The sequence below is a fragment of the Crotalus tigris genome, unplaced genomic scaffold (assembly GCF_016545835.1).
Source record: "Crotalus tigris isolate CLP2741 ecotype Arizona unplaced genomic scaffold, ASM1654583v1 scf7180000018371.15429387391:27106975, whole genome shotgun sequence".
NCBI classification, from domain to species: domain Eukaryota; kingdom Metazoa; phylum Chordata; class Lepidosauria; order Squamata; family Viperidae; genus Crotalus; species Crotalus tigris.
The window spans coordinates 2289039-2310024 of NW_024096970.1; the positions used below are offsets into that span (position 1 = coordinate 2289039).

The 20986-nt window shown below is 36.1% G+C and overlaps 1 protein-coding gene across 4 annotated transcripts in view; it reads left to right on the forward strand.

Annotated features, from left to right (window-relative positions):
- PRDM1 (PR/SET domain 1) overlaps positions 1-20986 on the forward strand; it is a 111062-nt gene that overhangs the window by 44138 nt on the left and 45938 nt on the right. Inside the window, exon 1 of one of the 4 annotated variants that reach the window (XM_039351090.1) lies at positions 18816-18950. The exons of 2 other annotated variants lie outside the window; for them this stretch is intronic. The gene's annotated coding sequence lies outside the window, so the exon portion shown is untranslated. Of the gene's footprint in view, positions 1-18815; positions 18951-20986 lie in introns of those variants that run through there. One more of the 4 variants, XM_039351093.1, reaches the window with a different exon arrangement.

Genomic DNA, 20986 nt, shown 5'->3' on the forward strand with positions numbered 1-20986 from the left:
CTTTGGTACAGAACTTCTAAGGCTCGAGCTCTTTTCCTCTTTTTTTTTTTTTTCTCCAGAGGCAAAGCCAGATAATGAACTGGTTTGTATGCTTAATACAGCAGCATTCATCAAATTCTACCTATAACATAAACACGTAAAGCAAAGAAAAGCTGAAGTAAAATCAGAATCACAGCTTCGCTTAGTGACTGCTTTACTTAGTGACTTTACTGTGAGTTGCTAAACAAGAATTTCCTCTGAAAAGAGAGAGCCAGTTTGGTCTAGTAGTTAAGCACCAGGATAGAAAGCATGAGACCCTTAATTCAAATCCCGCCATAGCCAGGAAAGCCAGCTGGATGACCTTGGGCCAGTCTCTCTTTCTTTCAGCCCAACTTGCCTCCCAGGGTGGTTTTTTTATTATTATTATTGAAAATTTTTAAGTTTTACAAAAAAAATTCCCTTCCCCAAACCCTCCCAACCCTCCCCTACCCTCCCCCGACCTTCCCAGAGCTGAATACAGGCTTAATTTAAAAAATTTTAAGAAAATCTTAAGACACATATAAACCATAAACAAATCTAAATACATTAATTAAACAAATTATAAGATAATTAACAACAATATATAAAAAAAATACAAGAAGAAAGAAAAAAGAAACAGAAAAAGAAAAAATCAAATAAAAAAAGAAAAATTAAAAAATTAAAAAAGTGTCTATAAATTATCTTAAATTTTAAGTATAAATTATTTGAAAACTAAATAATATTTTTTTATATCCAACTTATATTGTATAAAATCTATCCATTTTTTCCATACCAGGAGGTACTTCTCTTGCGATTGATCTTTCAAGAAAGCCGAAATCTTTGCCATTTCCGCCAAATAAGAAACTTTAAGAAACCACTCTTGCAAAGTAGGCAAAGATTCCTTCTTCCAACATTGCCCTATTAACAACCTGGCCGCTGTGATTAAATTTAACATCAATATAATCTCTTTACTATCACAATCAGAAACAATACCTAACAAAAACAATTGTGGAGTAAATTTTATCTTTCTTTGCCTCCCAGGGTTGTTGTTATGGGGAAAAAAGGAGGAGAGAAGTGTATTGGATATGTTCGCCGCCTTGTAAATAATAAAGACAGGATAGGTAGGTAGGTAGATAATACATACACACTGTACATATAAAGCAAGCAATACTATTTATATTATACAACTGATTATAGAACCAAATGCTATCTTCAGCACTGTTAGCTCAGGTAATGTGGTGTGAAGTGATTCTTGAGAGATATCCACAGCCCAATAGAGTATAATGTATATGTGTGTGCTTTCAGGTGATTCTTGACTCCTCAAAATCATACAGTTTTTTCAGCAACCTTTTTGGGAAGTGGTTTGCCATTGCCTTCTTCCTTAAGCTAAGATATAGTGACTTGCCCGAGGTCACCCAGATGGCTTTGTGCCTAAGAAGGGACTAGAACTCACAGGCTGCTCTTTTCTAGATCGGTGCCTTAATCATCAAACAAAAGTGGCTCTCATTTCACGTACCTTTCCAGGTTTCAGTGTTTATGGTTACAATAGATGAGAAATCTGGAAAGTGGAGACCAACACATCTGAAAGCAGTTCATTGGAGAAGGTGTATCTTTCCTACTATTTACCCACATTTCATAATTTCAGTGCTTTTATAAAACAACATGCCTTATACACAACCTTAGTAAAGCTGAAACACAGTGTAGGATCCTTTTTTTGTGTCAGACAATTTCCTCTCTGACTGTTTCATTTTACTGTTGTCTGTAATTGTGTAAACGTTTCTTCACAATATCCATGTGTCCTCCACAATATTTATAAAAATTCTGAAGTGACAAAAATAGATGCTTTATTATATTCACCTTCTCGCTGAGAGGAAAAGTTACCATCTCACCATTCATTAACTTAACTGATCCATTTTATTTTCCCTGATCTTTTTCATTCGTTTAAGCTTTGTAAAATACTGCATCAAAAATGACAAGACTAGCTGATAGATTTGCTATTGATAGAACTGTTTATAGAAACTATAACCTGCACATTAGTAAACTGACAGTACTGCAGTATCTGCCAGAACTGTAGCATATATCAAAGAAGCAAAAACTGGGTGAAATTGTTGAGTGATTATATTCTCATATCTATAGCTATGTCTATATCTATATCTATCTATCTATCTATCTATCTATCTATCTATCTATCTATCTATCTATCTATCGATCTATCTATGAATATAATTTAATCTGAAGTAGTTTATGCTAAACAACTCAATTTAATTTTCATTTTATCTTATTCCATGCATTCTATCTCAAGGCTAAAAAAAATAACAAAAGTGAAATTGTACAGTGAATCTGCACAGAGTTTAAAAACATGATGTCATATATCATAAGAGAATTTTGACCACCCTGAGTTTGAGTTGAACAATAATTCCTTTCTTTGAACCTGCATTCCTAAAGCAAATGTAGCTATTTGGGGTGTGCCCCTTGCAGACAATACAAGTTGAAAGAAAGGCTGTCATATTTTAAGGAAAAAAGGGAAACGGCAGCAATGATTCAGGGAATCTTTCACTGTCTCTTCCAACACATTTACAGGAGGCATCGAGTTACTAAGACTTGCTATTTTCAAGTAACGAAAAAGAGACAGTGTGGTGGGGGTCTCCTGTGCATAAGTCTTGAAGTTCATAGGGGAGCTGACCTGACTTATCCAGCTGTTGTTTTGCTTGTTTAATTGACTGTTGCCTGAGCAGGTGCTGAGGCAGAATGAGGCTGTTTGAGATAACTTACATACCTTTTTTCCACAGTTCAAGGAGCAAAAAAAGGGGGGAAATGTTAGGTACATATTTTCTGCAGGCAGTCACTGTAGATGCCAGGAGTGAAGGGGCAGGAGGGTGTTGGAATGCTACGCTTTTTTATTTTATTTATTTTTATTTAATTTGAGAACTTTGCACATTTCCAGAACTTGATTAAAAGCCACTACATTGTCATTGTGAAAACTGCTATTTGTCTGGCATATTTGCTGCTAATATTTCTAAATGAAGATGAACTGAAGAAGCTTCTTGAATGAGAAGCAAAATGTTTTCAAAGAAAAAAAAACCCAAGAAAGTCCAACTGCCTTTTGGAAAAGCAACTTTGGGACAACCATGACCTGGATGATTGAGAATATCCATAGACTAATATTTCTAAATGTACACACAAAGATGATAACAAAGGATATCATTTTAAAATTATTGTATTTTTGAATACATCATCTGGTACATAAATTAACATCACAAGGATGACTAATAAAGTAGGGAAATATAATAGAAATGTTAAAAATTAAATCAATAACAGAAGGTATACAAACTAACCAATATGCAAATAAAAATATTAGGAAATTAGAAATATTAAAATTATAAGTGCTTCAAACCAGTGTGCAAAAGTAGTTTTAGTGGAGGCTAAATAACAATAGCATTGAAGTTGTCATGTAGCATTCTTAGAGGAAGAAAGAAAATACCATGAGAAGATTCACTCCAGTTCCTTCCTTTTCCTCTTTCCCAAAACAACACTTCAAACAAATATTGAGTCTTTCTAGAACAGTGGTTCTCAACCTGTGGGTCGGGACCCCATTTGGGGTCGAACGACCATTTCACGGGGGTCGCCAAACAAGGCTGTCCGCCATTTTCCCCCCTTTTCTTTGGCCACGCCCCTGGCACCCAGTGATGTATAAGTGGTTGGGGGTCACCACAACATGGGGAACTGTATTATGGGGTCGCGGCATTAGAAAGGTTGAGAACCACTCCTCTAGAAATAAAGCTCATTTCATTCATTTTCACTTTTTAACATAAAGAGTGTTCTTGATATTATATGGCTTCATCAAAGGGCTGCATGAAAATAAACAAGAAGAGCTTCTGTTGGTCACTGTGAAGTCTGCCTTCTCTGGATTAAAATTGTTGGCTCTAAAAAAATGGTGTTTTTGTTGTTGCAGCAGGTGTTGTTTTGGGATTGTTTTCTATTGGGGGAGGGTGCCTTTTATAGTTTGCCCTTGCCTGCAAGGGTTGAAAGAGTATGAGTGGTCCAATGTCACAGAGCTGGTTATGTGTCTAAGGTGGAACTGGAAGTCACAGTCTCCTGGTTTCTAACCTGGTCCCTTAACCATTATACCAAACTGGCTGTCTGAGAAATACTTGCAGTCAGTAATTCTGGTTTATAATACGGGAAAGCTTCTTGGTTCTAATCATTTCCAGGAAGTTCAGGTGATAATCCCAACAAACAGAATGTTTACATAAATGTATATTGTCAGTACAACATTTCCTGACTCTTAACAGGTTTGGTAATGTTTATAGTTTTGTCACATCACATTTAGACTACTACTGTTTGCTGTGTGTACAGAATCTGTCAGAATCTTCATCTGATGCAAAATCACTTTACTCCTACTTTGATGGATTTACACTTGTCGGTAATTGTTCATTTTAAGCTTAAAAACTGAAAATGTCTGGGTCTTGTTATGAATCAATGCAAGGCTTCATATCTGCAGGAAATACCCTTCTGAAAATGGCATGAATAGCCCTGTTTCTTAAGCACAGAAAACACTCTTTCTTTGATGTTGTTCTCTAGCTGGAAAATAACCCCTTCATAATCTTTGTCTGCTTTTAGAAAATGTGTCAACACCCCTCTCCCTCTCTCTCTCTCTCTCTCTCTCTCTCTCTCTCTCTCTCTCTCTCTCTCTCTCTCTCTCTCTCTCTCTCTCTTTTGGATATTATGTCCTTATTGATGTTTGCAATGTTTTAGGATGCTTCTTTGGATGGGGTGGGGAATTTCTGTACATTGCACCTGTACATTTCTTTGATATATGTGTGGGTTTGGTTTGGTTTACAGAAAGACAGTATAAAATATTTATAAGAAATTCAGCCAGCCTAGTCTTAAAATTAAATTATTTCATTAAGTAAAATAAAATAAAGATTCCTTTGCAATTCACAGGATTTGTCTTTGGATCCCAAATATTCAGTCTGCAAAAGGAAGCAGAGCTCCTTTAATGTAGATTATATTGGGTACTAAAAGGGCTTTTTTGGCACAATTTCTCCTACCTTTAGTAAAAACTATTTCTGTGGAGAGAAAACATAGGAGTAAAGCTTTTGCAGTAGTGTTTGTCACTGAGACAAGTCAAACTCCTGACGTCGCATGACGTATCGGAACTTTTTCCCCCATTGCCAGCAATGGGGTGGGCGCGGTTTCCTCGTGACACGTCCGGCCCGTGGGCCAGCAGTTTGACACCCAAAATTTCCCTATTCTTTTCCTGCAATAGATAAAATTAAGCAGCATTTCAGCTTTGTGGTCTAATGGCTAGTAAGAAAAAAATAGAGAGAATATCTTTGTAAAACACAGTATTTGTTTTTCTAAATATAGACTTTGATGTATGCCTCCCATGTAGTGCTTTTTAAAGAAATGCTCTGAATCTTTGGAGTTGTGAATGTCACAGCTCTAATGATCCAGAGCATTTTTATTTTGAAAAGAGCTGTGAACTGATAGAATGACTGGATTGCTCTAAAAAACTGAATTCCACTGACTGCTTTCCCGTTTCTTCTCTAGTATAGTCACTAATCATTACAAGATGAACTAGATTAATGGTATGAAATTGGATGGCCTCAGCCATTCACACTCTGTTTCAAGCACAGCTTATAGCTCTTTAAGAGGAATCATTTTTAAAAAGATAGTTTTGAAAGTGAAATTGCTATGAAACATAAATATCACCATGTTGCCTGAAATCTATCACTTTAAATATGCTACTCCAATTGTGTTACACCATCTATGGTTATTTCTTTATTTCTGAGTTCAGTTTAAAAACTGCAACAAACAATTGAGTGCACAACAGTTCAGAAATCAGTTTGTTCCCTATATAGTAGGTGTGTCCAACCCATGGCCCACAGGCAGCATATGGCCCTGGACAACTTGCGGCCTTACAAGATCATAAACTTTTAGCATTATATGATTTATGTACATTAACTATATTTTATATGCTACCCAAGACAATTCCTTTTCACTCAGTCTGGCCCAGGAAGTCAAAAGGTTGGACACCCATGCTATATACTTAAGGTATATAAGTATTTGCTTCAGAGAGCTTTTTTCAGTAAACACTCAAGTATAGTGGTTGGTACAAAAATCAAGATTTTAAAGTGGAATGAAACTTAACGTGGAATTTGGAGTGCATCTTTTAATAATAAGACTCAGAATTTTTTTGAGGGGGGGTAACATATTTGGAATTTTGAGGACATGGTCAGCACATGGTTACAGAATGGTTAGCTCTTGACTTATCTACCAAAGTTTCTGTTCGCCTGGTTATGTTTCAGAAGAGTGAAGCTTTATAGCTTTCTCTATAAAACATTGCCATCTTATGGGACCAAGAAAGTGAGTTGCAGTTGCAGCTCTCACTGTTTGGAACAACCTCTAAAGAACATGGATGGTGCCCATTCTCCTCAAGTTCTAGAAAGCCCTTAAGATCTAACCATCTGGATTGTTTTGTGCTATTAACTGTTTATTGTTTCTTTGAAATTTGTAAGCTGCCCAGAATCTACCGGAATGGGCAGCCATAATAAATTTGCATGATGATGATGATGGGGAGCAGAAGATTGTCCATTTCTGGAATGGCTTTCAATGGGGGCATTGTGAGTCACCACTACCCCTGCCTATTTATCATAAAGCAAGCCAGTGCACATTCTTCTGGTCACCCTAACTCCCATAGGTGCTACAGTATTCTTTTTTTTTCAAGCATTTTTAGTAATGTATTTTTATGTCAACTGTGCACATTACTAAAGTTAAATGGCTTCTTTGCATTAATATTTTTATATTTACATTTTATGTTATTTTTCATGCTGCTCACTGAAATGTTTTCCTCTTTTTATATTTTCTCATATTTATTTTTTTATTTGCTTAATATTTTAATTCACCCAACATATTTATTGGGTGTATTAAAATTACAATAAATAAAATAATGCTTAGTACTCCACTGCTTATGAAGTCACCCCAGTCTAATGCTGCTGTACGGTACCAATGTTTGAAGTTGAGGGAGCTTGTTAATTAGGCTTTTTTGATTTATTTATTGAATTGTTTCTTTATGTCTTATACATCCCTTGAGACATGAAACGTTTACAGAAAAGAAGAGTATAAAATTAGAAGAACCAAAAAAGCATGGCCCAAATTCAGTAAGTGAATGGTTAGATCTGGAAATAGACAAATAGACAAATGAAACTGTTCCAATGTTCTGCTGCCATATTCTGTATTGCTGGGATTGTAAGTAAGCAGACTCAGAGGAAGGCAGCTGAAGTGTCTTTCCTCTTGAGCAAAACATCCCGGGATCCAAGGCACTTCAGTGCATTGGTCAATACATATCACTATCCAAAGATCTCCTTTAAGGCCATTAAAATTTCAAAATACTATCTTTTTGCTTTCAATACCGCCTTGTGTAAGAATGGTCTTTTGATTGCAAAGAGCAAAGTTTAGAATGACTGTGAAAACTGTTTCAGGTGAAAAGAAGTTTCTTTACTGACACTTTTATGAGAACTTTATCAGTTTCAGTGTATATCCAAATATTTACAATGGTTTGCCTGGGTGGAAAGTACACTTGAAATCTCAAACTTGTACAGCCATAGAATTAATGCTAAAGACTGTCTGGAGTACAAAGGTTATAACTATGTATTTAAAAGTCTGCAAAATAGAAGGCCAGATGCCATAATACAAAGTTGTCAGATTCACAGTAGCATTAAAACTACTATGCCAATATTGATAATTTATATATTATGTTGTATGTATATTATAACTTATATAGAAGATGTTTAACAGCCATATCAGTTCCCAGTGTAACAGGTTTTGCTAGAGAGATTACACATGTAATATTTTTTCCTTGCCAAAAATTATTTTTTTAAAAAAATCTATTATGAAGATAATATTTGCTAGTCTAATTTTATATGCTGCATTATTACATGTGTATCCGACTTTCTCATAACTGACTACAGAGCGAAGGCTTTCTGTGGCAAAAGTATTTGTGAGATAGTCCACATGAAAAGTTACTTTAGAACGGAAAACCCATGTGGGTTGGGGGTTTTTTACAGAAAAGATTCATTCTGTTTTGAGAATGATATTCTAGTGTACTTTTGCTTTTAGTTTTGGTTAAAAGTTCACTTTTTTCCCACTTTCAAGTCCTAAGTAAACTATTGGCCAGCCAACCAATTCTTAAGGGGCCACTTCATGTCAGCCAGAGACTGTTGCCAATATGTTTGCCAAGTGAGGCAATAATTTATTGATTAAACAGTTCACTCCAGGGTTTAGAGAAAAAACTGTGGACATTTAACCAATTGAACAATTTATTGCTGTAATTGAAGGGCTTAGTTTGTGTTTATTAACTGTCATTTTAGCTGTGTTTATTAACCTGTCATAAGACTAACCCTTGGGCTCTGACTTTCAGTTTTTACATGTTCCATGAATGGTAGTGATACTTCAGTTGTTAGTAGCCAAGGTCATGAATTTACTTAATCCTGTTTTTCAAATTCAGTATAACTGATGACCTCTATTTCCATTCAAGACAATTATACAAATATAATAACATATGTGTACAATTCAAGAAAGACACTTTTCTCTTGATCAAGAGCTCTTTGACAATTAATATAAACCATAATCTCTCACAGCACAATATACTTTTCTTCATATAAGATTTGTTCATGCTCCTATTAAAATTGATATCATGATAATGGCATTTTGTATAACAGAAGTCCAGTGAACTGTCTCAGACATGCATTACCTCTAACACAAATCTATTCACACAATGAGTGCTGGTAATAATAGTGTTATTTTCCCCCTTCCAAATGAAAGTCATTCATCTAGAACTAATTGGCCATTTTTAAAGTATATTTATCATGAAAATTAGTCTATCCTTGGCAGACGTGAAAACTGTTTACTTTTAGTCCATTCAGTAGGTACCAAATCTGGACAATAAGGGAGCAATCCATGTCATTTATCCTTTTAAATTCCCACGTGATTCAAAGCTGTACAGCCAATGCTGATCTGGATTGTTTATTCATAAAATCATTACAGCAAAAGGCTTCTTTGAATTTAATGATGCATCCTTAGGATTTCCTGGTCCTCTTGTATACCAAAGTTCTAAATTGGAATAGCCAACTTGTCATATGTGAAATTTTTGAGACAAGGCCAGGGAAATATTCTCAGAATGGGTGTCATGAGACTTCTTGGAACTACAACTTTCCATTTACCGAAAGGCATCCTAATAGCATTGTCTCCCATCATTTCTCACCCCTGGCCGTTCTCCAATAATTTTATCAGAAAAATTAACTTCATGTGCACATTCAGGCCCTAGATTGAAGCTCTTTTAAATATGGAAATAAAAGTTCACTACAGAGCCTAATTTCAAAGTCTGTTTGATTCAGGGAACATCAAGTTAGGATTAGGGACAACAAATTTTGTCAGAGTGTGACAGACAAAACGGTGATTCAAGATTAGTAATTCTAATAAACTGCATTCAGTTAAATACAGTTAATATTATTTGCCATATGTGTTTTATTTCTTCTTTCACATTAAAAATTATAATTTACTGCAACTTGGAAGAATTCCTAAGGGCCATGTGGAAGGCTTTTAGGGACCTCCATGGCAGTGGAGCTTCATGCTTGCCTTCTAATTTGGCAGCTTTGATTGTGCCTGACTCACAATCTTGACCCACAAGATCAGAAAGTGTTCCATGTGAATAATGTTAGAAATACACAGAGACAGTGTTTCTTACTAGCTTTACCATTGTCTTCTTTCTCTTCTGATTTTCCTGCCTTTTTCTAGTAATATGAGCATTGGCTTTCAGAAATAGGCAGTGCTTTTTTCCTAAAAAAAAAAAAAAAGTGCCGGAATTCACACACGTCATACAAGCCGCCTTGCCTACCCTACAAGGTTCCATCCAAAAAAGGTGCTGGAACTCTGTTCTGGGCATTCTATGAGAAAAAAAGCCCTGGAAATAGGCTTAATTTTCAGTTTATGTGAAGTGCTTAATTTATTTTCAGTGCTTACATAATATAAGCACTCAATGTATAATACCCTCATATCATCATTGAATTTACTTTTGGAAAGAAAAAGTATGAATACAGACACAATAATATTGCTGGGATAAGACAACATGTCTGACTTCAATTAAACTAGTTATATGGTGAAAGAGTGGCAAGCAAATAGCTTAGGACATTGTAATATGATACTTATGTATGTCTGTTTTTATTCATTTGTTCAGAATACCTATCCAATAGAAGCTAAATTATGTAGATAGGTGAGAAAGGCTACAAGACACAAAGGATAGGAATCAAGTCAGCGACCTCAATAATTGGAATTAAACAGATAACTAGTTGAGTTTTCTCAAAAAGCCAAACTGAATTGGACATTGTTACATCAATACATAGATGGAATTTGGCAGGAAACAGCAGTTTTATAAACTGAACCAGTGAACCAAAAAACAACACACAATATTTGTATTTTTCCGAAGTCAAGTAGACTTGAAAGAAACATGTTGAAGTTATAATACAAGACATTAAGAAAAGCATAAAAATTTAAACCTAGCCTTTTCTAAGAACATGCTTAATAAATGTAGCTAATAATAATTTCATAGACTATTTAACTCAAATAGAATTATATCTCAATAATTACAACCATCCTGGTAAGGAGCCATTATTAAAAAGCAATACTCAAACCTATTTTTAAGGCACTAAGCCATGTTTTATCTAGTCAACCCATCCTTTCTTCAGGTGCATTCTTATTTGTAAGCGTTACATCATAAAATGCTTTTGGGTCAAGTTATTTCTATAAATTAATTAAATTTGTATTCCATCCTTTTTACCAAGAAGAGCAAGAATACTTAATCATATGAAGCAGGTTGGAATAAGTATTAAAAGCAGCTTTATAATACAAATAGCAGTAGCCAAGGAAACCAATAATGAGTAATAATACTGCAGACAAACATTCACATTTTTAAGCTTCTATCTCTGATCTGGCCTTTTTTGATGCTATTTCAGTTGCAATCATGTTGGTTGGCTAACTATTCATTGGTTGCATCATAAACTCTGAGATTTCTGTATCAGAAATGGATAAACATGATGATTTATAAAATCTTCTCTATTTCAATTATTCTGTTACCACAAATTTCTGAATTTTATCATGGAAACTATAGTATACAACAATTTATAATAAAAAAAACCTTTATTGGTATTGCTTGTAAATGTTGTAAAATGAAGGAAAGTGGAGAAGAAATAATAACATCCTTCTGTCCTGAAATTGGAAAGTTGGAGGAAATGACAGCAAATGAAGATGGATGGAACCCTAAAAGGGTGAATGAGGTTCTCCTGAATAGAGACAGGATGGAATTTTGACTCCTGGGTCACTTTAGATTTTGCTGTCTCTAAAAGAACATTTTCAGAGGACACCACTTCCTGATGGAGATTGAGGCAGATTTGAAGACCTTTAAAACTTAGTTTGTAGGTTATTCAGAGGTCAGTGTAAATTGAACTCACCATTTTTGATTGACAGTGAGAGGCAGAAAGCATTTGGGAATGTGTTTATTATGAATCATGCTGTTTTGTAAAATTAGTTAGGATACAATTGAAAAGCCTTTAAATGGGTAGATAATTATCTCCAAAGGTTTAACTCCAAGGATTAAAGGAAATTGTACCACTTAGATCACTTGAAAGAAGCATAACTACAGTCTTATTTTCTGCAATTGTGGTATAGAATACAATATTTATGGTTATTAATTACATGAAATAAGATGGCATCATGGGGGGAAATTATTGATGGAATGGGGATCAAAACTCTACAGTTTCCTTTTCCATCCTGCAACTCTCAAAAACTTAAGGCAACATGGTCCTGGGCCATGTTCACTAGGACTTTGACAAATTGTTCTCCCAATGCATCTAAGAGTCATTACAGTTTCTCAAGACAAGCTCTCTGTTACTTGAAATCTTCCTAAATAGAAACATCTGTTTCGTGTTAACACTTCTATTGTAAACATAGTTACTGAAAAGTAAATTACACTTTTCACTAAGATATACATTCATTTTATATAGTGAACGTACATCAAGATGTATAAAACTACTATGCTTTCCCAGTGTTTCTTTTTGTTCTAAACAAGCTTGGTAATTGCTCATCTCTACATTATAAATATGGATTTGTATCATTATATGCAAAATGGGACATTTGGATGCCTCAGAATGGATCTTTGATAGTTCTGTTATAATGAATGTAATACATTACCTTTAGCAATATTTATTACAGTGTGTCCTTTAGCTGAACCAAAGGCTTTAGCAAGGAATATGGAGCAGATTTTATGTGCCTTCCTTGTCTCATTTACTCTTAGTTATCTCTCCCTCCCCTAAGATTGTGGAGGCATGAAATTAAAAATTGTAGTCTAATTTTTATCAGACTATTTTATCAAATAGTCTGATAAAGTTCAGTGTGTTGGGTTGAATAGAATGTCACAGAGCTGAAAGGATTTTGAAAACAGCATTTAACCTCCGCCGGGGACTTGTCTAAAAAGAAAAAGTGTGTGATTGTTTCCCTCCGGAAGCCATGCCCAGGTGGTGAAAATTAAGTATTGTTGTTCAGATAAGGTCTGAAAGCATTTTCCTGAATGTCGTCTTTGCCCTTCTGTTAAATGATCTGTATGAATGCCGACCTGCGAACAGACATAGTGCAGGCCTATTGACAGTGTTAGAGATGGAGTTGTAGGGGACTTGAGTCTGTGTTTTAGATACAAGTCATTTCACATCTCTCAGCAGAAGCTGTAACTCATGAAACAGAGGCCAGAAGAGGCATGAATAAGGAATTGCAACAGCACAATTGCTTTGTAGTGTATGTGAAAGGATGCCTTACCCTTGAATTTCTTTCAGTCTAACTTCTGTATGAGCTATGGATAATATGTAGTGGAAAATGTCACATACCTTGGGTTTTAGTATAAATCATCACATAGTTTGCTGTTTATTTTTTATAATCATTTTGATTCAGCACCAATGTACAAAAATGCCTTTTCTACCATTTCTATTTTCTTTTAATAACTTTCACATGAAGAATTATCTTGTTCAAATAAATGTTCTCCTAACACCATTTTCCTTATATCCTAAATAATGATACAGATTTGGTTATTTTGAACAATTGAAAAGAATACAAGAATATATTCATTTGAAACCTTAGAGAATTTTTGTTTAGCTACACCAGTTCCAGACCCAGGATAAAATTAGCTTCTTTATAACCCAGGAACAATTCTTTTAAGAGCTTAACATCAACTGAAATGCTGCCCAAGATAATTTTCTTTCCACCAAATCTTGGTAGATACAACTTTTCATTTTACTCAATGGCAGACTGAGTGACATATACACACACCTCTGTGACAGAATAAAGAAGGGTTAACTTCTTAGGAAAACACTAGAAACAACTGAATTCCCATTCTTTGTTACCTTCTAGTATCAACCACAAGAGCTAGATATCTGCCTAATGGTAGAGATAGAATTTCAATTTCAGTGACTTTGTATCTATTTGCACTTTTGATAACCTTGTGAAATCTGTATTTTCGAAGTACCTCAGATTCTTCTTTCATCACCTGTGTGAAAAAAATTATAGGTATACTTCAGTGGTTTCGTCATTATATAAATATTCTCTTATTTCTTCTTTCTTTATGCATCTCTATTGATACATACCAGATTAGCCAAAACATTTAAAAAGTCAAAAACAATATCCTCAATTATTTAAATAGAAGTGATTATTTTTAATATTCTGGATTATTACTCAATATTATCAACTGGTAATATGTTGTTGTTGATGATTATGATGATATATCAACGAGCTGTTTTTGACTCCTAGCGACCCCATAGATAGATGCTCTTCATTGGTGAGGATTATTATAAATGATTATAATAATGTTCTACATTTAGGCAAGAAAAACCAAATGCACAGGTATAGTATAGGAGGTACCTTGCTCAATAGTAGTAACTGTGAGAGGGACCTCAGAGTCCTAGTGTACAATCATTTAAATATGAGCCAGCAGTTTGCTGCAGCTGCCAAAAAAGCTAACATAGTGCTAGGCTGCATTAACAGAGGCATAGAATCAAGATCATGTGAAGTGTTAATACCACTTTACAATGCCTTGGTAAGACCACACTTGGAATACTGCATCCAGTTTTGGTCACCACGATGTAAAAAAGATGTTTAGAGTCTAGAAAGAGTACAAAGAAAAGCAACAAAGATGATCAGGGGACTGGAGGCTAAAACATATAAAGAACGGTTGCTGGAATTGGGTAAGTCTAGTTTAATGAAGAGAAGGACGAGGGGGGACATGATAGCAGTATTCCAATATCTCAGGGGCTGCCACAAAGAAGAGGGAGTCAAGCTATTTTCCAAGGCACCTGAAGGCAGGACAAGAAGCAATGGATGGAAACTAAGCAAGGAGAGAAGCAACCTAGAACTAAGGAGAAACTTCCTGACAGTTAGAACAATTAACCAGTGGAACAACCTGCCTCCAGAAGTGGTGAATGCTCCAACACTGGAAGTTTTTAAGAAGAGACTGGACAGCCATTTGTCCGAAATGGGATAGGGTTTCCTGTCTGAGCAGGGGGTTGGACTAGATGACCTCCAAGGTCCCTTCCAGCTTTACTATTGTTATTATTGTTATCATGTTTGTTATATTTGTTATAATAAAATAAGTTATTAAGCCTTAATACAAGAAGCTGAAAAAAATAATCTCTTGATTCTGCATTTTTGAGCTTCAACAATCAAATACTTGTCCTGATAATCCTAATAAGATTGACTTCCCAAATTCCTTGGATTTGTAATTTGTAAGTTCTTTTTCCACTGGAACTTGCAAGTAGATTTTCCTGCAAGCAGCTTTTCAGGTTTATAAACTGCAATACCCTGAGTCTAGCAATAAACGTCCAATAGGTGACTTAATACAACATTATAGGAAGGGAGCTGTTTACTTAAGAGAGTTCAGTGTATCAGATGCTAAGGGGACAAGGATGGAGAAGAGACCTTTCAATTAATAGGCTGTGTGGCCTGATTGAAAAACTGCCCTGTGGCTAACAAAGCTTTGTCTGTAGTATCAGCTTGCTCCTCATCCAGTAGAGCAAATCGAGGGATTCTCTAGTTGGTCATTAATGGCTTCGTCATCGGGTGGGGGTTGTTCTTAAAAGGGGGCTTTGTCTTATCCCTGCTGTTTAAGCCCCCTCTGAGCACTCTTCACCTGTCATATCTGTCATACATTTAATTCATCACGCTCCCTGGTCAAAAGCTATACTGATAGTATCAAAGGGAAAGGAGGGGGTTCTTATAACTTTAGCGATCAAAGGAGATTACCAAGCAAATAAGATTTTAATGAAGAAGCAGGTTTATAGAAAGACAATTTACGCCATTGTGATTCAGTAATGTCCATATTTTTAAACTCTCCACTTGCAGCCCTAATGTTATAAAATAAACCTTTTTTGTTGAACTTTTAGATATGAACTGTTTTGGTCCTTCCTACCTGACAGTTGCTTAAGGGAGTGATGTGGGTTTTGTTTATAGTTAAAAACACCTTTCAAATCCTGGTTTGAAATAAAATAAGGCTTGCATTACATAACTACTGAATATGAATTTAGTAAGCTAGTGGATATTTAGCTGTTTCTGATGCAAAGTTGACCAAGTCTTCATGTTTAGATTTTGTTATTATAGAGCTTGATATCTGAAACATACTACAGCGCAGGACCACAATTCAATGCCACACATCTGCTATAAATCTTTAGCAAGTCAATATATAGATATATTGCAGGATTACGTAACTTGAGTTACCACATCAATTTAAGCATAGACTGATATTATTTTCTTTCTTTCTTCATTTAACAGCTTAAACATGGACGATTAGCAACAGATGCTGGGGCTGTAAATCTGAATTCTTAGTCAGTCCTTAAAAACTTAAAAAGAGTCCGTTAGAGTTATGTAGCTATACAAATTTAAATAAATAAATAAATAACTCAATTAACTGCAAATCTATTAAACAAAAAACATAATCTGAGATTCAACTGTTATTAATATTACTATTCTCTGTTGCTGATGGATATGTCAGCAGTAGTATTGTGTGTTTTTTTTAATCTAAAAATATTATTTTGATAAGAACAATGAGTGATTCAATTATTTGATTGTTGAAAAGAAAGCAAATTAATACTAGCACTTATTTTGCATTAAGAGAGAATAATATTTAATTATTTTTTTTGTATTGTGCCTTTATTATTTTTATAAATAACTCAAGGCTGTAAACATCCAGCACGTTTTCCTTCTCCTACTTTCTCCATAACCACAATCCTGTGAGGTGAGTTGGGCTGAGAGTGAGTGAAAATAAGCAGAATTAATATGAAAAAACAATTTTAGATTCTGAAGTATACACCAGAGTCATAATTTAAAATCACCTAAAGCTATGAATCAGGTTTTTCTAAATACCAGTATTGTTGACTTATAACTGTGTTTTAAATAGCCTTATTCTAAATGATTTTTTAAAATACAGAATCGTGTATATCAGTGTTATTAGAAGTATAGAAAACCTGCTCATCCTCATTTGTCATTTTTCCTTACGATAAATCACATACAAATCACTGTGTGATGCAGTGCTGCTGAAATATTTCAAAGCACTAAGTCCATTCTGAAATCCCTAGCAAGACCTCTGTAAGCACTTCCCTGATTAGTGATATTTTTCTTGTAATGTAGACATAAAATAGGTTTAGAATAATGACAAATAATAGCAATACCAATAGCACTTAGACTTAAATACAGCTTCATAGTGCTTTTACAGCACTCTCTAAGCCATTTTACAGACTCAGCATATTGTTCCCAATTGCAGTACTGCATTCTAACCACTGCACCCACGGCTCATATAATATAATATGATGTAACATATATTAATGGAATAATATTTTTTTAAAAATTAAACCTGGTATATTACCGTGACATCCCTGTTATGAAGTATAAGATATCAATTGTTGATTGATACATTACAGTGCCCATCCTGCATTTTACAGACTACAATGGGTCAATGCGTGACTGTTGCATTTTATAATATGTACTTAAAACTAAGTGGCATAATAGTTTAACAGTTCTGGACAGCATGCAGACAAATATCCAGCAGCAGCATTGGCCCATCTACATCTGATAATTTAAATAATGTTTACTAGAAATAGATGCTATTTTAGCCATTCTAACACCCTTTTTTTCTCCAGTATTTTAAAGGTTACAGTGGGGTATACCCACCCTCTGAGAACACTAGAACTATGCCATAACTTATCAACTTGTCAGATATGTTGGATTTAAATTATCACAGTAGTAGTGTTTGGGGCTGATGGAAATTGAAATGCAACATATCTGGAGGCAATGAGTTAGTGAAGAATATGGCAAACTTCCATGGTGTGGCCGTTTTGTAAGCAAAATAAGTTATGCCTTTGAACAAAGTAGAAGTTATTGAGAAACCTCTGTTAAGCATTTTGGTTTGCCTTATTGAATAGTTTAATAATACTACAAATCATTCTGGTCATCATATAGAGCAGTGGTTCTCAACTTTCTAATGCCGCGACCCCATAATACAGTTCCCCATGTTGTGGTGACCCCCAACCACTTATACATCACTGGGTGCCAGGGGCATGGCCAAAGAAAAGGGGGAAAAAATGGCGGACAGCCTTGTTTGGCGACCCCCGTGAAATGGTCGTTCGACCCCAAATGGGGTCCCGACCCACAGGTTGAGAACCACTGATATAGAGCTTAGAAACATCAGAGGACAATGGAATTGCTACTGCTTCCTAGATTCTCTGAGTTTTAGAATTAGTTATCCAAACATTTTAGGGACTGCATTACAAATCTCTGTATTTTCTGAACTGGGTCTTACCATTTAGTGACAAATGCAGCCAGTTCTAGAAATGTCTTACTTCACTTCTTATATTGGTTATCCTTTAGCCAAAGTATATCTTGTTTCTTTTAGAGACTCCTAGAAGTCAGAATAAATATAAAAAGGATCCATGCACTCACTGTACTGAATTAAATGTAGCTGGTTAAAAGCTCCCCTGTTTAATGCTGTTGAAGCTTTCCGTTATCTTTGTAGATTTCTATTGTAGCACCATCTGTTGAACCAAACATCACCCTGGCTTCTCTAATTAAGCTGTCATTGACAGTCCAGAGTGCTACAAAACCTAATAGAAATATTTCTTAAGCTATTTTCTTTCTGTAACTTGGCAATAGAAATAGTGAAGAAATTGGAAATTCCATAAGAAGAAGCAGAACACACACTTAAGTCAAAAGACAGAAAAATGTACTAATTGTATAGAGTTAAGTTTATGATACAGCTATTTGGTGACAGTGTTTTTAAGTCTGGGTCAAGGGATTTTGTAGATGGTAAAAATACCTTTAAAATATGTCCCCATAAAATAAAGTGCAGTTAAGCTATCCTGTGCTTTTCTAGTTGTAAAGATTTTTTTACTGTGTTTTTTTTTTTCAGAAGAAACAGGGAAATTAAAACATTGCCTGAAGTGCTTTTTAAATTAAAAAAGCATAACTATATTGTAAATAGATTATTTAAATTTGCCTTATATGAAATAATATCACTATGCCAAAATAGAGAATGCCCAACTCTTCTTATGAGTTCTGTGTTTTTTCTGACAAAGCTGTTGTTTGATAGAGGGAGGGAGGGAGGGAGGGAAGGAGGGAGGGAGAAGGGAGAGCGAGAGAAGGAGAAAAGGAAAGCAAAGCAAAGCAAAAAAAAAAAAAGAACAGACTTTTCTGTGACGCGTGCCAAACACGTGGAAGGCAAATCCTCTAATACGTTCTATTCTTCCAGAATTCCTTGGCTGGTAGCCAAGCTAAATATTTCTCCAGGATAAAAAATGTACTGATGTACATAGCCCTCTGAAAGGAACACTGACTATACCAGAAGGGCTTTTCCAAGAAGAACAGGAGCCAAAGTATGTGTTGTCTTATCTATTTATTTATATTATTGAAAAGGAGCTTTACAGGACATGATTAGATTAACAGTGAGTCCAGGAGAAAGAGAAAAACAAACCGAGAAATACGTTTAGCGTCACCATCCCTTCTTTTTCTCATCTTCTTTTGGGATTTCCTGGCTGGACACCACCTTGAATCTATTGAATGTTCTTTAGGTAAATCAATTAAAAAGCTTTTAATATTTGGGGGACTGGAGCAGAACATATGGGCCATGATGCTGGTATCTTGTAGTGTTCATAGTTAATCAAAATGATTAATAGAGGTGTTATTTACCAATTGACAAAACTATAATTGAAAGCAGGGTCGGCTTTTATTTTAGCATGGTGTAATCCTTCTTGATCTTTTCATATTTAAGTAACCATTTCCTAAAATTAATGGAAGCCTTGAAAATTAATGAATAATAATCTTGTTTACCCAAAATATGTTTTTAAAATAATTGAAAATAGTGAGCAATATTCTATAAATAGGATGTTTTAATGAACTTCATAAAGAAGTCTGTGGTCTGTTCATATCACAGAGGTAGTCCTCAACTTACGACCACAATTGAGCCCAAAATTTCTGTTGCTAAGTGAAACATTTGTTAAGTGAGCTTTGCCCCATTTTATAACCTTTCTTGCCACAGTTGCTAAGTGAATCACTGCAGTTGTTAAGTTAGCAACACGGTGGTTAAGTGAATCTGCCTTCCCCATTGACTTTGCTTCTTAGTAAGTCACAAAAGGTGGATCACGTAATCCTGAGACACTGCAACTGTCATAAATATGAGTCAGTTGCCCAGTGTTGGAATTTTGATCATGCGACTATGGGGATGCCACAACGTTCCTAAGTGTGAAAAACAGTTACATTTCACTTTTTTTTCAGCCCGTTGTAGCTTCAAATGGTAACTAAATGAACTGTTGTAAGGCGAGGACAACCTGCATTCACAATACCAACTGGCACTAAGCTTGAGACTTGGCAATTACCACTACTGCGTTACTTTCTAACAGCTGAATGGGTAGATTGGCATTTTGTCTTTTGAGAAATTTATTGGGTCTCTTTCAAACCATTAGGGAACCAAGGTAATACTTAGTTCTCCTGGTGCTCTCCAACTATTAGCTCTACTACCATAGCCCGTGAGGCTATAACTGCAAGTAGCAAGTGCTGGGGAGCAGTGGTGGCAGAGAATCGGTTGCTCTATGGCAGGGTGTCAAACTCAATTTCATTGAGGGCCGCATCAGCATTGCGGTTGCCCTCAGGGGGCTGGCTGGGTGTGGCCAGGGTGGGTGTGGCCTATGGGTGGGCATGGATGGAGTGGGTGTGGCCTACTGGCTGGGCGCGGCCAGCTCTACATGGGTCGCGTCAAGGGTGCCTGTGGGGGCCTGGACAGAAGTGGGACAGATCTGAGGGTCTCTGGCAGAAGGGGGTGGGACCAGGGCAAATGCCAAGGCATGGTCCATTGGGGGAGCCTCAATGTTCCTCTCAGGCCATGTGGGGGGGGGGGTTGGTGATGCAGGCTGCCCGGAGCCGTGGGCAGCAGAGGTCAAATGCCCAGACTGGCCCTTGAGCACCCGCAGCACCAAGCCCAGCCCCACTTCCTCAAGGCTGCTGCTCAAGGTTCTCTAGGTTCCTCGCTGTTTCCAGACAGCCTTGTGGAGCCAAGACTGAATGCGTTTCAGCATAGATGGCCACCACAAAATTGTACATTGGCTCCCAGCCGGCCTGAGCCAGGGCCAAGGCAGCAGGGGCCGTTCCCTCACTGTTTCCAGGATGGCTTTGCGGGCCACATGAAACCACTTCACGGGCCGCATCCGGCCCCCAGGCCTTGTGTTTGACATGTCTGCTCTATGGCTGTTAGAGGAGAAAGTTGTATCAATCATTCACCCTCTCCCATTCCCTCCAGTCCCCTCCTGTAGCCTAGGGTCTCTAATGTAGTAGTGAGTACTTTTATCTGTGTTGAAGTAAAATTCTGTCAGCAGCTTTCTTCTTTACGTGAAAAGGAACAGGAATACTAGAGGCAGCC